This window comes from Myotis yumanensis, unplaced genomic scaffold (genome assembly GCF_028538775.1).
Source record: "Myotis yumanensis isolate MYYU_CA2020_CCGP unplaced genomic scaffold, mMyoYum1.0.hap1 SCAF_3, whole genome shotgun sequence".
In the NCBI taxonomy this organism is placed as follows: Eukaryota; Metazoa; Chordata; class Mammalia; order Chiroptera; family Vespertilionidae; genus Myotis; species Myotis yumanensis.
This window is the reverse complement of record NW_027223754.1, coordinates 135496861-135510720: the sequence shown is the minus strand read 5'-3', so window position 1 is coordinate 135510720 and position 13860 is coordinate 135496861. Positions and strand designations below refer to the sequence as shown.

General features: G+C 40.7%; 1 protein-coding gene and 1 pseudogene across 3 annotated transcripts in view; both read left to right on the top strand.

Annotated features, from left to right (window-relative positions):
* The window catches only part of TMTC2 (transmembrane O-mannosyltransferase targeting cadherins 2), a 413884-nt gene that overhangs the window by 337605 nt on the left and 62419 nt on the right, over positions 1-13860 (top strand). The gene's annotated exons all lie outside the window — the stretch shown is intronic.
* On the top strand, positions 12226-13091 carry LOC139005339 (store-operated calcium entry regulator STIMATE pseudogene; annotated as a pseudogene).

Sequence of the window (13860 nt, the reverse complement as noted above, 5' to 3'; positions counted from 1 at the left end):
ACACAGTATAATTAAGATGCCTTGACCTGGGTGGCTGGGGTGCAGGAGAACTACATCGGTCAACTTGCATGTAAGCTATATTGGAGTGATGAGTAGGAGCTCACCAGACAAACCTATAGAAATGAGAGCGTTCAACGGAAAACATCAAAGGACACAAAATGCAAGAGGCAAAAGGCATAGCCTATGTCTGGGGAACAGGTCAAGGACAGAACTAGGACCATAACTAGGAGTTATGAGAAATACATTTCTGGCTTCATTGAAGGGTTAACATCCAATTTACGAGAGCTGTCAGGTTGTGAAATGAGTGCTCACTGAAGATTTTTCAAGTGTGGGTGTATAAGGACACTAGAGGCCCAGTGCACGAAATTCATGCACTCTGGGCGGGGGCGGGGGGTGTCCAGTCCAGCCTGCATCCTCTTGCAGTCCAGGACCCCTTGCTCCTTACGCCTGCCTGCAGCAGAGGCGGGAGAGGTTCCCACCACCCCACTGCGCTCACCAGCCACAAGCCTGGCTTATGGCTGAATGGTGCTCCCCCTATGTGAGTGCACTGACCACCAGAGGGCAGCTCCAGCATTGAGCATCTGCCCTCTGGTGGTCAGTGCGCTTCATAGTGACCAGTCATTTCACCATTCAGTCGATTTGCATATTACCCTTTTATTATATAGGATTAGAGAAAATTCAAGTATTTTCAAAGGGCAGAGGGATGGTCCAGACAACCATGAAATCATTTCTAACACTGAGGATAGTGTATCATTTGTTCTCTTGGGCCCACAGAGAAGTATAGAAATTTTAAAAACTGTAATTATCTGGATTATTATTATGATTTGGCTCCACTATCAATTTTAGCATCCTGAAAATGTCTACATTTATCAAACACTTTACCTTCTTACCCGCTGTTTTCTTGATTCTGAACTTTTTCATCATCTAAACCCTGTGAATCAGAAATTTTCAATATATGTAGTTGTGGAAAAACTTGAAGAGTCCAGGTCTTTCAATTTTTAAGTTCAAAATCTTCTGTTAATATTGTACTAGTCCGTTTTTCTCCAGGATGGTTTATATAGTATTAAATTTTATTTTTAAAATAAGTACTGAGGGAAATTGTTAAAAATATGTTGGATTGTTCATCAGTGCACACAAAAAGAGAAAAGAAGAAGCTTGAAATATGGGTTGAATTGTTGAGAGGCCTGTAGTTATTTTTATTATTCATAATTAAAACTACTTAGAAGATGATGAACTGAGATTGGTTGTGTTATAGCATTTCATTTTTAATCACTTCTGAAACTGTAAGAGCAGTTATTTAAATTAAATAATGACCTATATAATGATATTTCCTTGATTAAAAGTGAAAATACATATTTGGTGAGTGTTTGCAAAATTAACTTGAGGTTACAATTATATTTACTGCTTAAGATAAAAACATTTTGTGAAAATATCAGTGTTTAGTGTCCCAAGGATAGCACAGGCCATTCACAGATACATAATTAGAATTGGATACTATTTTTAAATGTTATTCCACACTATTTTAATTCTTACCTATGATTTTTTAATTTTAAAATTCCCTGTTACTACACTGTGTCTAATAATTAATATTAGTTGATATTCATACCTATGTGTGCTTTATGTGAGATACTTTCCAAAGCCTTTTGGAATTAAAACTTTCACATGAGTAAAAAGGGGGCCCGGGGGGGAACAAGAAAAGGATTCTCTAAGCTTACAAGGAAAAATTAAAGGATCAATGTTTTTTACAAAAGGACTATAGCTAAAGAACAAAGAGTAAAGTGATAGAAAATAATTTCCATAAAAGCAAAAGCTCAGTGTATTTAAGACACGAGAAACTCTAAAACTACAAGGAAAATAAATAGGATACAAAGACCAAGGGATTTGAACAAATAATTCCTAAAAGAGAAAATATAACAGGTTTTCAAAGACAGGTAAACATACAATTTTATTAGAAATCAAAGAAATTTAAATTCAAGACCCACTGTCATAGTTCCTTCGGGCTGCTATAGCAAAATACCACAAACTAGGCGGCTTATAAACAACAAAAATGTATCTCTCACAGTCCTGGTGGCTGGAGGTCTGAGTTGGGGGTGCCGGCATGGTCCAGTGCGGGCCCTCTTCTGGGTTTCAGGCTTCTTGTATACGTGCCTGGTGGAAGGAGTGAGGGATCTCTCTGTGGCCTATTTCATGAGGGCACCAGTCCCAGTTATGGGGGCAGAGCTCTCCAAAAGCCCCTGCCTCTAAAACTGTCACCTTAGGAGTTAGGATTTAGGGAGGACACGAGCATTCAGACTATAGCACCCACCACGTTTTATTATGACTCTTCAAAAAAAATACTATTAAATATATAAGGATTATAAGATACTTCCCAATATGAGAATGATTAAATGCACTCAAGTAATATGGTATGACCTTGACTCCAGATTTCTGAGAATTTGCATAAAGAAAAATGCTTGGTGTACGCTGGGCACCTCTACGCTTTTTTAATAATGGTGCTATTATTGAAGCTCGGGGTTCCACTGTTACGTTTCTGACCCAGTGCTGGGTGCTTTTTTGTATATGTTGTCTCACTTGAGTAACTAACCCTGTGCAGAAATAATGTTATCAGTATATTACAGATGCAAGATTTAAGGTATCAAGAGTTTGACATATTGAAGACTCTAGCTCTAGTAAGTTGTCAGAGCAAGGATTTTAACCTCATCTGACTCTTAAACCCATAATATGTTTATGGTTTGTCTGGATCCTTCAAAGATGGTGGCTCTTACTAGACATAAGCCAGGTGGGTCCTCACTGGTGACAGACCCAGAATGCTAACGTTTTGGAGGACTGGGGCTCTCCTAATCCTGTACTTAAGGCCTCAGGAAGGAAGGACCATCCTAAGGGCAGGGAGAGAGGCTAACAGGGACAGAGCAAGGGAAGGCTCATGTGGAGGAGAGTTTAAAAAAAGACTGGAGGCAAGGCTCCAGACCTGACGCTGCTGCGTTTACTTATGCTGCCTCGTTTAGTTCTTCTGATGACACAGCAAGGTTATTGCTGTTTAAATAAATGAGGAACCTGTGGCTCAAAACCAGAGTTTTGGGAATAACCAGAGTTGTCTTGCTCCAGGGATTCCAGCACTGACCACTGTGCCTCGCACAGAGAAGGTGGCCAATTAAGAAGGATGCACTGGATTTCAGTTTCTTTTACTCCTTCCTGGTCTCATCTCTGCTTCCATTTTTCACATGGGGATAGAATCCACTTGTTTTTAAATTACTGATAACTACATCATGCTTTGCTCAGAAGTTGCAGTTGAGTACTTGTCTTAGTCCTTTTGGGCTGCTATAACAAAATACCATAAAGAGGGTTACGTATGAACAAGACATTTATTTTTCACAGTTCCGGAGACTGGAAGTCCAAGGTCATGGCTCTGGCAGGTTCAGAGTCTGGGGAGAGCTGCTTCGTCATTGCCAGCTGTTGTCTCTCTGTTCTCAAGTCCGTGAAGGGCCAAGGAGCTTTTTGAGGTCTCTTCTATAAGGGCAGTAATGCCATTCACCAGGGCTTCACCCTCATGACATAAGCCCCTCTCAGAGGCCCACCTCCAAGTACCATAGGCTTGGGGGTTAAGATTTCAGCACATAAGTGGGAGGAGGAGGAGGAAGAGAAGGCACAGACATTCAGACCATAGCAACAATTCACCGATATTCTTTTGAATCTGTCTTTGTATAGGACTCAAGAAACCACAAAAGCAAGATTGTAAGAGCTGAATTAAATTTTTGATTAGGGAGTAGATAGTGTAATGGATTTGGACAGTGGATCATAGATTTGGAAATGAGGCATGCCCAGCCCTACTGCTAATTATCTCCCTGAGCATGTTCTGCCTTCTGCTAGCCTTTCTGCTCCTCAGTTTCTTAATGTGGAGATGATTGCTACTGCCTCAAATTGTGAGGGTTCATTTACATTTTATAAAATAACTAGCATATAATAGATGCTCAGTACATTCATTGTAACAATGACCATTTATTATTTAAAATCATAATAGAAACTCTACTACGATCCTGGAGAATGAATCATATAGAAAAATGTTTGAATAAGATATATAAATGAGGAGCAGAAATTAAGGAAGAGAAGGTAGAATAAAAACCTAGGAATAAAAATAAAGGACAATCTTTACCCATCAGCATACAGACTAAAGACCAGAGAGAAAGAGAGTAATTACTTTCAAGAAGAAGGAGGACTTTAAGTAACAATTACATATAGCAATAGAGGGAGAGGAGGTGGGGAGGAAAGAGAGATGGAGTGGGAAGAGACGAGAGGGGGATACTATTTTTCCAGTCTTAGCTATTTTGATCTAGCTAATGAATGCACTTTGTGATTCTTGTTTGCATTCTGATTAAAGCATTGGTTCCAAAGTTTGTGTATCCTGCTATTTACTCTTCTGTGCCTCAGTGAACACATCTGTAAAGCAGCACCTCCGAAAGGCCCTTGGAGATGGCCTGGGAGCGCTATGTGAAAACTGAGCTCTCCTCAGGGAGAGGATGTAAGCTCATTGGGCCACCTCTCAGTGTTCATTGCCGCCCACCATAATTCTCAGATTAAGCTTCTTTCTTCAGTGACCTCAGCACCTGTGTGAGCCCTTCTGCCTATCTCTTCTCTTTCCTTGTCTAAGAATGCACAGTATCCTAAAACAAAAGGAGGCTGCTCACCTCTGTGTCTTTGATTCTGGGCTACCCCTCATCTAGTTATGTCTTTTCCTTCGTGTGTTCCCCTTAGGTGATAAATCTCAGATTGTGTGCAGCTCAGTATGACATTCTCTTCCTTGTTGGATCACACATGATCCCTATTGAATCTGTGTATTACTTAAAGCTGTAAAGCGACTGTGTTGCTTTCCCCCTCCTTGTCCCATCCCCTATTCCTTCTTTCTCTTTTACCTCTTCTCTTCAATTCCCCCCAGTTCCCTCTTCTCCCTGCCATTCCCCATATCACAGTCTTAATAAATCCCTCAATGGTTTTCTGGCGTCATACCCATTTTGTAAAGGGCCAGGGAGAAATAAATTCAATGAAGAGATGAAAGCCTTGCTGACCTCCTTTAAATTGAGCATGGGGCCCTGAACTGTTGTTTCTCTAATCTCCTTTTCCCTAGACATCTATCATGCTATATGTCCAGTTCAGGGCAAATTCATGGTCTCATGTTCATTTAGGGACAGATCCAGCCTCACCGCCTCAAAATAAGGGGTCTAGATTGATCTCCTGGGTGTCCTTTTCTTGTCACCTGGTGAACTTCTGCATTTGGCCAGTAACTCTGGCATACCTAGTTCACTGGGTCTCAGTAAACCACAGCTTTTCTTAACTCAGGCTGCCAAAACACAAAACACAAAACAAAACTAATGGAAGGAGAGAGATATTAGTTTTAAAGAGTGAGAGCATTCCTGAAATTCAAGAGATGCTCTGCAAGAGAGTTGCTCAGCAAGTCTGTTTTCAGAAAAGCAAAGGAGAAGATTCCCCTCCATAGTTTTAGTTCTCCCAGGGAAAATCAGCATCTATTAACAAGTAACCAGCCTTCTTTAGCAGCATCTCCTTTGGACCACTAGTCTATAAACCCAGACTGTTGCTTTTCACCAACTCTGTCTTGTCAGGAATGCATTATTCACCTCCCCTAATAGAAACACTCATGAAGATTTTTGCCTCAGTTCCACTTTACCCACCCATCTTGTTACCGCTGGTTGTCACCAAGGCCAGCCAGCCTCAATATTTCTACCATGGTCTTTTCCCTGTTCCAATGATTTGAGTCTTTGAAAAGTCCCCAGGTATCAACGATTTCTTCTGGATGCCAGTGATGTTCTTTGTCATGATATAGCTACTGATTATAGGATCATAGCCATTTTGTGATAAATCACCTGTGCCCTTTACTTTATGCACATTCAACTTTATAAGAATAAAAACCAAACAAAAATCTGTCTTTATCCACTTTACCTGTGTTACTTTGTACCTCCATTTTCAAGTGTGTATCCATTTTGTGGTTAAACTCTGTCCATCCTGTTTCCTCTACCAGAATATGCATTGTTTCAAGGATAAATGTTTCACTTATCTTTGTATCTCTGACTGCAAGTGTCCCCATATCTTGTGTATATTAGGCACATTATACATTACTTGGATTGGCTATATTAAGCTACATTGGCTATATTACGTTTCTTTTTCTTTTCCCAGGCATTGGATTCATTCCTAGTACAGTGAAATATAATAGATTTTTTAGCCCAATTGCATAGTTTGACCTGTCAGAATTAAGATATCTTAGAAGGTCTGATTGATGTCTGAATTATTTGTTGTATACCAAGGCAATTCAGAGATGTAAAATCAGCCTGCCAGGTTGCTCAAAACAAGGAGGCACCATCCATAGTTCCTAGAGACTTCACTGTGAATGGCAACCTTGGAAATTGTGCAATACCCAGCATGTGTGGCCATTCACTGCAGCCTTGCCTAACATCACTATAAGGTGAGAGGATGTGAACAGATGCCTGCTGACCTATGCTGGATGGATTATGACTTGTTTTTAGAAGATGAAACAAGTAGTCATGTAGGGATATGATTGGTTAATTCAGTCCAGTCATGAACATATATTTATTAAATCACCACAGTGTGCCAGAAATAAGAGAATGAACCTTTGTGGTGTTTTGGGAAAGAGCATTCCAAGAAAAGAGGAGTAGGAGTCTGTGTTCCTCCTGTGTGTCAGATAAACTACTGGAGGCCAATGGAGATTGAATATATGACCAAAAGGAGGGTAGTAAGAGACAGTGGAGATAAGGTCAGAGGACTGAGGCAGGGATTTGGGGCAAGGAACCGGTGCTGATCATATCAGATTGTATAATAATTTGCACCTTCCCTATCTCAGCTATATAATGACTGGATCTTCCATTTTAACGGGATCATTCTGACTGCTGTGTTGAGAATATCCTGTAAAATCAAGGGCAGAAGTATGATCAGTTAGCAGGTTATTGCTGTAATCCAGAGTGTGATGATGGCTTGAGACAGGGTAGTATCAGCAGAAGGAAAATCATTCTGGATACATTTCGATAATCTGATGTTGTCTCCCAAGGGCAACTATTTTACTGAGAATGTTATGTTCTAGTTATCTTATAAAAGATTTTCATTTGTCCTTGCAGATTTCTTAAAGTGACATTTGAATGATTTTTTTTTCTAAAAAGAATTCTGTCATCATGACACCTATTATAGATTGTCTTAGCCACTTCATTTAGTTGCATTGAACATAAGGGCAAATTTTTCATCATATTTCAGTAAGAAATGCCCATCCCAACTAATCTAGGGGGCTTATATGTAGAACTTTTACAAAGCAGTGTTTGAGCCTATAGTTTAAGGCCAGCTTACATTTTTATGGATTTCTACCTTTAAGTCATCAATTTTAAATCCAGGAACTACTAAGGAATTGATCTTCACAGGATTATCATATTGAAACATTGGTAAAAATTTACCAAATGATTCAAATGGTTCAGTTAGAGAATTGTCCAGGAAGAAAAGGTATAACTCTGATGGGGAAACTTATACTGTTTGCATCTGGACCTGGAGAGAATGTTTCCTCTTTTTTATTCTCTTCTGTTTTTTCCTACTCAACTGTCTTTTTTTTTTTTTTTTTTCAATTTCTCATCTCATTTTTCTTTTTTTCTCCCTTTAATTTGAGACAGTTAAATAAGATTATGATAATTAACTTGGGTAAGACAAATTACACACCAAAGAAATAACGGTCAAGTGTGGTGGCACAGTACACCCATGAGAACAAAATCTATTTTACTTAAGATTTTTGTGGTTTCTTTATTTGAAATTCTACTCTATTATCAAACACAAAGAATGTATTTGTCTACTGCATGTAAAAGAGAAGTAATTTCTCAGAAATCTCTTCTGCATTTGAGGGATAGAATTCTTAAATCACCTTATTTTAAAAATTTGAAAGAGTAATTTTGTATTTAATGAGTATATCTTATTCTTCATACATGTGTGCATGTGTGCAGCCTGGTCACTATGCCTGTGATATAGGGAAAGGTGTGGCACTTGCAGTGAATTAACCAGAAGCGCTCAGTCTAACTGATAGCTAACCTCAGACATGGAGTCCAGAGTCTGGTGCAAAGCATTTATTTTGTTGTTTTCCTAAGAGGTTTTAAGATTATGAGTGCTGGACTAGTAATGTCAGCTTGGAACTTGTTAAAAATGCAAATGATAGGCTTTCTGCCAAACCCACTGAGTCTGGATCTGTGTAGACAGGGCCCAGCTCCGTGTTTTAGCCAGTCTCCCAGGTGATTGTGATGGTCACTAAAGCTTGAGAACCACAGGAAAAGGTGACATTGCAGAATCCACCCATGTGGATGGACTCCCCTAAGTGCCTGCCTTCAAGTTCTCTTGCTTTCCTTTCCAACCCTCTTCACTCTCCATAGAGTCCTGACTCCATTTGTAGCCATACTGGAGCCCTGGCTCAATCTTTGTATTCATCAGTGACAAGCACCTATTTCTCTCTTACTAAAATATTGATCACTTTTTGTTTTGAGGATACAATGCTTTATTGTGTAAAATGGTTCAATTTCCAAGAGCAATAAAAAATGAGAGAATTAAGATCCCCTTTCTGCCACAGGTACTATAAATGGGATGGCCGTATTGGGACAATTAGGACAATCTGGTTTATGGTCCTTGTTCCAGCATAATAATACCACTCCCTTCTATTCTTTTAAGTGCTTTGGTTTAGATGGTAAATTAAAATCATAAGTTATTCTGACACTATTGAAAAGTGATCAAAGAAGGATTCACCAAGAAGGACATGTTTTAGGCATAAAAATGAAAGATGTCCACTTACAATAGATAGGCAAACAGGATTTGAGATGTAGGTAGAGAGAAATCTTAGAGGCTGAGAGTTCAGGATAAATAAGGCTGTATAGCTGCAGGTTACACTCAGCAAAGCTTAAGTAATTCACAGCCTATTTCTGGTGGGAGCAATCCTATATAATAAAGAGGTAATATGCAAATTGACCATCACACCCTCAAACAAGATGTCCGCCCCCATGTGGACACAAGATGGCCACCACAAGATGGCCGGCAGTGGAGGGCAGTTGTGGGCGATCAGGCCAACAGGGGAGGGCAGTTGTGGGCGATCAGGCCAGCAGGGGAGGGCAGTTGGGAGGGACCAGGCCTGCAGGGGAGGGCAGTTGGGGAGGACCAGGCCTGCAGGGGAGGGCAGTTGGGGGGGACCAGGCCTGCAGGGGAGGGCAGTTAGGGGCAACTGGGTCAGCAGGGGAGCAGTTAGGTGTCAATCAGGCTGGCAGGGGAGTGGTTAGGGGATAGGCTGGCAGGCAGAAGCGGGTAGGGGCAATCAGGTAGACAGGCAGGTGAGCAGTTGGGAGCCAGCAGACCTGGATTATGAGAGGGATGTCCGACTGCCCGTTTAGGCCTGATCCACTGGGATTGGGCAGTCGGACATCCCTCGAGGGGTCCCAGATTGGAGAGGGTGCAGGCTGGGCTGAGGGACACACACTCACCCCATGCACAAATTTTCGTGCACCGGACCTCTAGTCTATAATAATAAAAGCGTAATATGCTAATTAGACCAGACATCCTTCCAGACGAAGCCGGAGCTGCAAGGGAAACCCAGGTCCCGGGTGCCTGCTGGCGGCCACAGGTAAGCCCGGGTTCTGGGTGCCAGAGGGAAGCTGGTGCCGGCAGCCAGAGAAGGAAGGCTTACTCTTGCATGAATTTCATGCATTGGGCCTCTAGTAATAAATGAAGTTGGTTGAGGAAGAGTGATTTGAGATAAAGTCTTCTGGAAGGAGTAGGGCAAATTGTGTTTCCTATTATTCCCCTAATAACATACCAATTTAGGTTTTTGGATAGTTATTAAGAAGGAACTTGGTATATATTTGTTTACCGATTTATGTTCATTCTATGGATTTGAAATGCTTATTGTTCTGTCATCAGTTCTGGGCTATATTTAAAAAAACAAATCAAAACAATCATTATAAACATAGAAGAATAAGAATTTACTTTCTACTTCAGCTCATGTTTTCAAACTCAGTTACAAAACAGATACCAAATGATTTACACTTCATAGTAATTTATGCCTTTATCATAATAATATCAATGCTGGACTATTGAGATTTATAGCCTGTCAAAAACAGAATGGGGGGAATTATGCAAATACCTAACTGATGTGTTGTGATATTGTTTTTCTGAATGTTAATATGATGAATGCATTCTACTGTTGTAAAATTACTATATGAGAATTATTTCTGTCACCATTTACAATAAAAAAATATGTGTTTCATGTTGTTTTGAAAATTTGCAAACTGTTTACAGAAAGCATGTTCAATGGCAAAGCTAACTTAAAGCATAAGTAAAAATTATGATAAAATTGTATATTTGATTTTACACAGTTAGTTAATGTTCCTCTTGTTGGTGATTTTGAATCGTTACAGATGTGTTTAACATTAACGTTGAAAAAGCTTTGCCCTGGTCCCTGCTGGTGTCACTCAGTGTGGGTTGGGTGTCATCCATGCACTGAAAGGTTGCAGGTTGGATTCTAGTCAGGGCACATGCCTGGGATGTGGGCTCTATCCCCAGTAGGGCATGTGCAGGAGATAGCCAATCCATGTTTAGATGTTTGTCTCTCTCCCTTCCTCTATTTCTAAAAATATCTTTAAAAAAAGAGAAGAGTTTTGCTCTGGAGCATGGCATTGCATTTAAACTCATCTCTTATGCCACTGTCATTATTATAGCACACAGACATCTTGTCACTGACCCTTTCTATGTGGACAGTATAGATATCATGTCCTTTTTTCTCTTTTTCATCTGGGCTATTATGTCTTCCTTTCCCTCTACTGTCTGGAGTGATGAATTTTAAGAAAACTTACATTATTCAGTTAATCATTTCATCTTTCTAACTATTAATAACAAAATATATTTCAGAGTTAATAACTGAAAAGGAAAAAGAACAATTAATAAATTCTGACATCATTTAAGTGTCACATAATAAGTATATTAATACTTTTTTAGGTAAACATGTTTTGAAGACACGTAGCAATTAACATTACATTTTGATTCAAACAATCTATAATAAGCATAACTAACTGAAGAATGGGTTTATTTAGCCTGGTATCCTTTACTCATATATATGAGGAGACAGTAATTATTCAGTATGCTACATATTGTCTAAGTTTTGATTTACTTTTTGTAAAGCATGTACACTTTAAATTGAATGCCACATCAACATATTTGTAGAGTTAGCACATACATGAATTTTATGAGTAATGTGTTTTTCTATTTATAAAAGTAACTATTTACAACCCTGTTTCCTTAATCATTATCTAACCCAACAATTATGTTTACTTTGGGAGATGAGAAAGGCACAGAATGTTAGGCGACTAAGTAAGAAAGTGATATAAAGTTTTTTGTAGACGTAGCTGATACATCTCCAAGTGCTGATTTTAGAACTGTCAATTTATTGAAAAATGCAGGCTTGAAATCCAAGGCTTATCTTTACTTACCATTCTTTACCAATTGAAGATTAGAAATGCTGACGGATAGGCAGGGGCTGTGGTTTATTGCTGAAAGCAGGAAATGTCTCCTGGTATATTAAGGACTGGTCTCTATGGGTTAGAAGACGATTTGTGATATTTATTAGCTGAACAGTAGGTAATGCCTCTTCCAACAGCCACCCAGGAAGATTTACCATTTTTAATTTTTTCTGTTTTCTGTGTGTAGCTTAGGACTTAAAAATCATTTCTAAAGCTATTTTTGTATTGCTAACAGGAAACCCCAAACAAAAAGAAATAATCATTAGGTCACAACTCTGTAAGCCTGTCGGATGGTTTCTGCATATCTCTGTCATCCCTTGATTTGGTTTTCATTTTAAAAGCGGTATCAGATGAGGCTTAACATCATTACTTTTACTGTTAATAAAGCCCTACCTCTAAAGAAGCATCTATTCTCTCTACTTGCATAGTTACACTCTTAAAATTGAGCTCAACTTTTATGTTTTTTTCTTTGCTTTTACTATGTGATTCTGGGATAGCATTATATAACAATTCTGGAGGTACAGCTTTAAAGACTTGTGTGGCTCTATCTGCAATGATTTTAACCTTGTAGAGCTGGCCTGAAAGGAATCTCAAAAATCTGAATCAGCTCCGGCTCGCAGCGCGGCCCCCGCAGGCAGCGTGGCTGGGTGGACCGCAGCGACCCCGCTCCTCCGCTGGCTCCATCATGCAGGACCCTGCAGGGAACGCGAGTCGCGGGCTGCCAGGCGGGTCCTCCACCGCCGCTGCGAGAGCAGCGCTCTCATGCACAGTTTCGGCATCTTCCTGCAGGGGCTGCTCCGCGTCGTGGCCTTCAGCACGTTGATGCTCAAACGCTTCCGAGAACCAAAGCATGAAAGACGTCCATGGAGGATATGGTTTCTAGACACTTGTAAACAAGCCATAGGAATGCTGTTCATCCACTTTGCCAATGTGTACCTAGCGGATCTCACCGAAGAGGACCCTTGCTCACTGTACCTCATCAACTTCCTCCTGGACGCCACCGTGGGCATGCTGCTTATCTACCTGGGGGTGCGTGCCGTCAGCGTCGTGGTGGAGTGGCAGCAGTGGGAGTCCCTGCGCTTTGGCGAATATGGAGACCCTCTGCAATGCGGAGCCTGGGTCGGCCAGTGTGCGCTGTACATCGTGATCATGATGTTTGAAAAAGCTGTCGCCTTCATCATCCTCCTGATACTTCAGTGGAAAAAGGTGGCCCTGTTGAATCCCATTGAAAACCCAGACCTGAAGCTGGCCATCGTCATGCTGATCGTCCCCTTCTTTGTCAATGCTTTGATGTTCTGGGTAGTGGACAATTTCCTCATGAGAAAGGGGAGGACGAAAGCTAAACTGGAGGGAAGGGGAGCCAACCAGGACTCGAGGAATGGGAGCAAGGTCCGCTACCGAAGGGCCGCATCCCACGAGGAGTCGGAGTCGGAGATCCTGATCTCGGCCGATGACGAGATGGAGGAGTCCGACGTGGAGGAGGACCTCTGCAGACTGACGCCCCTGAGGCCTGCGAAGAAAGAGAAGCACCGCTTCGGGCTGCCTGTATGACGCATCCTGTGCGGGTCAGGTCTGAGGGCCCGGCTGCTCTGCAGCCTCCTTCCTCCCCTCCTCTCTCCCTCCTCTTCTACCTCCGTCCTCACGCTCTGCCCACTCCCAGCGACCGGACCGTGCCTGGAGAGAGGGCGGAAGAGCCAGCGCCCAGCAGGTCGCGGCTGTTGGAGGTCCCCACTCAGTTGCACTACAAACACTGACAAAATTAAAAAAAAAAAATCTGAATCAGTTAATATTTCTTCCACGTTTGTCAGTGAATCTAATTAACAGTTAATCTAATTAAGAGCTAAGCCGATCTTTCTATGTTCTTTTAATAATTTTCCTGTTACTTAAATATATCTCAATATGCATAGCCATTTTCGTGTATATGCATCAGAGACAAGCTATTTTAAAGGACCAATAATTAAAATCAACTAAACTCCTATTGGTAAATATCTTTTTTTTTTCCTACAAAGGAACTATCGTCCCAGGAGCACAAAGATTTATAGCTAATAATTAAATTTTATACTCCTTTTGTATCTCATGTAATGAATTTACAGGTGAATGTTTAAACCAAGTTGATTGGTGGCTTAGTGAAATATATTGCACCCGAGCTGCAGATTCAGCAACAGAACTGATACAGTGCCTTAAATCTCAAACACTTTTATATTAGAAAGCTTTGGTAATCATTTCACAAAGATACCAATCAAACCATCAAGCTGTGTGCCTTAAACTTACACAGTGATATGTGTCATTTATTTCTTAGTAAAACTGGAACGAAAATAAT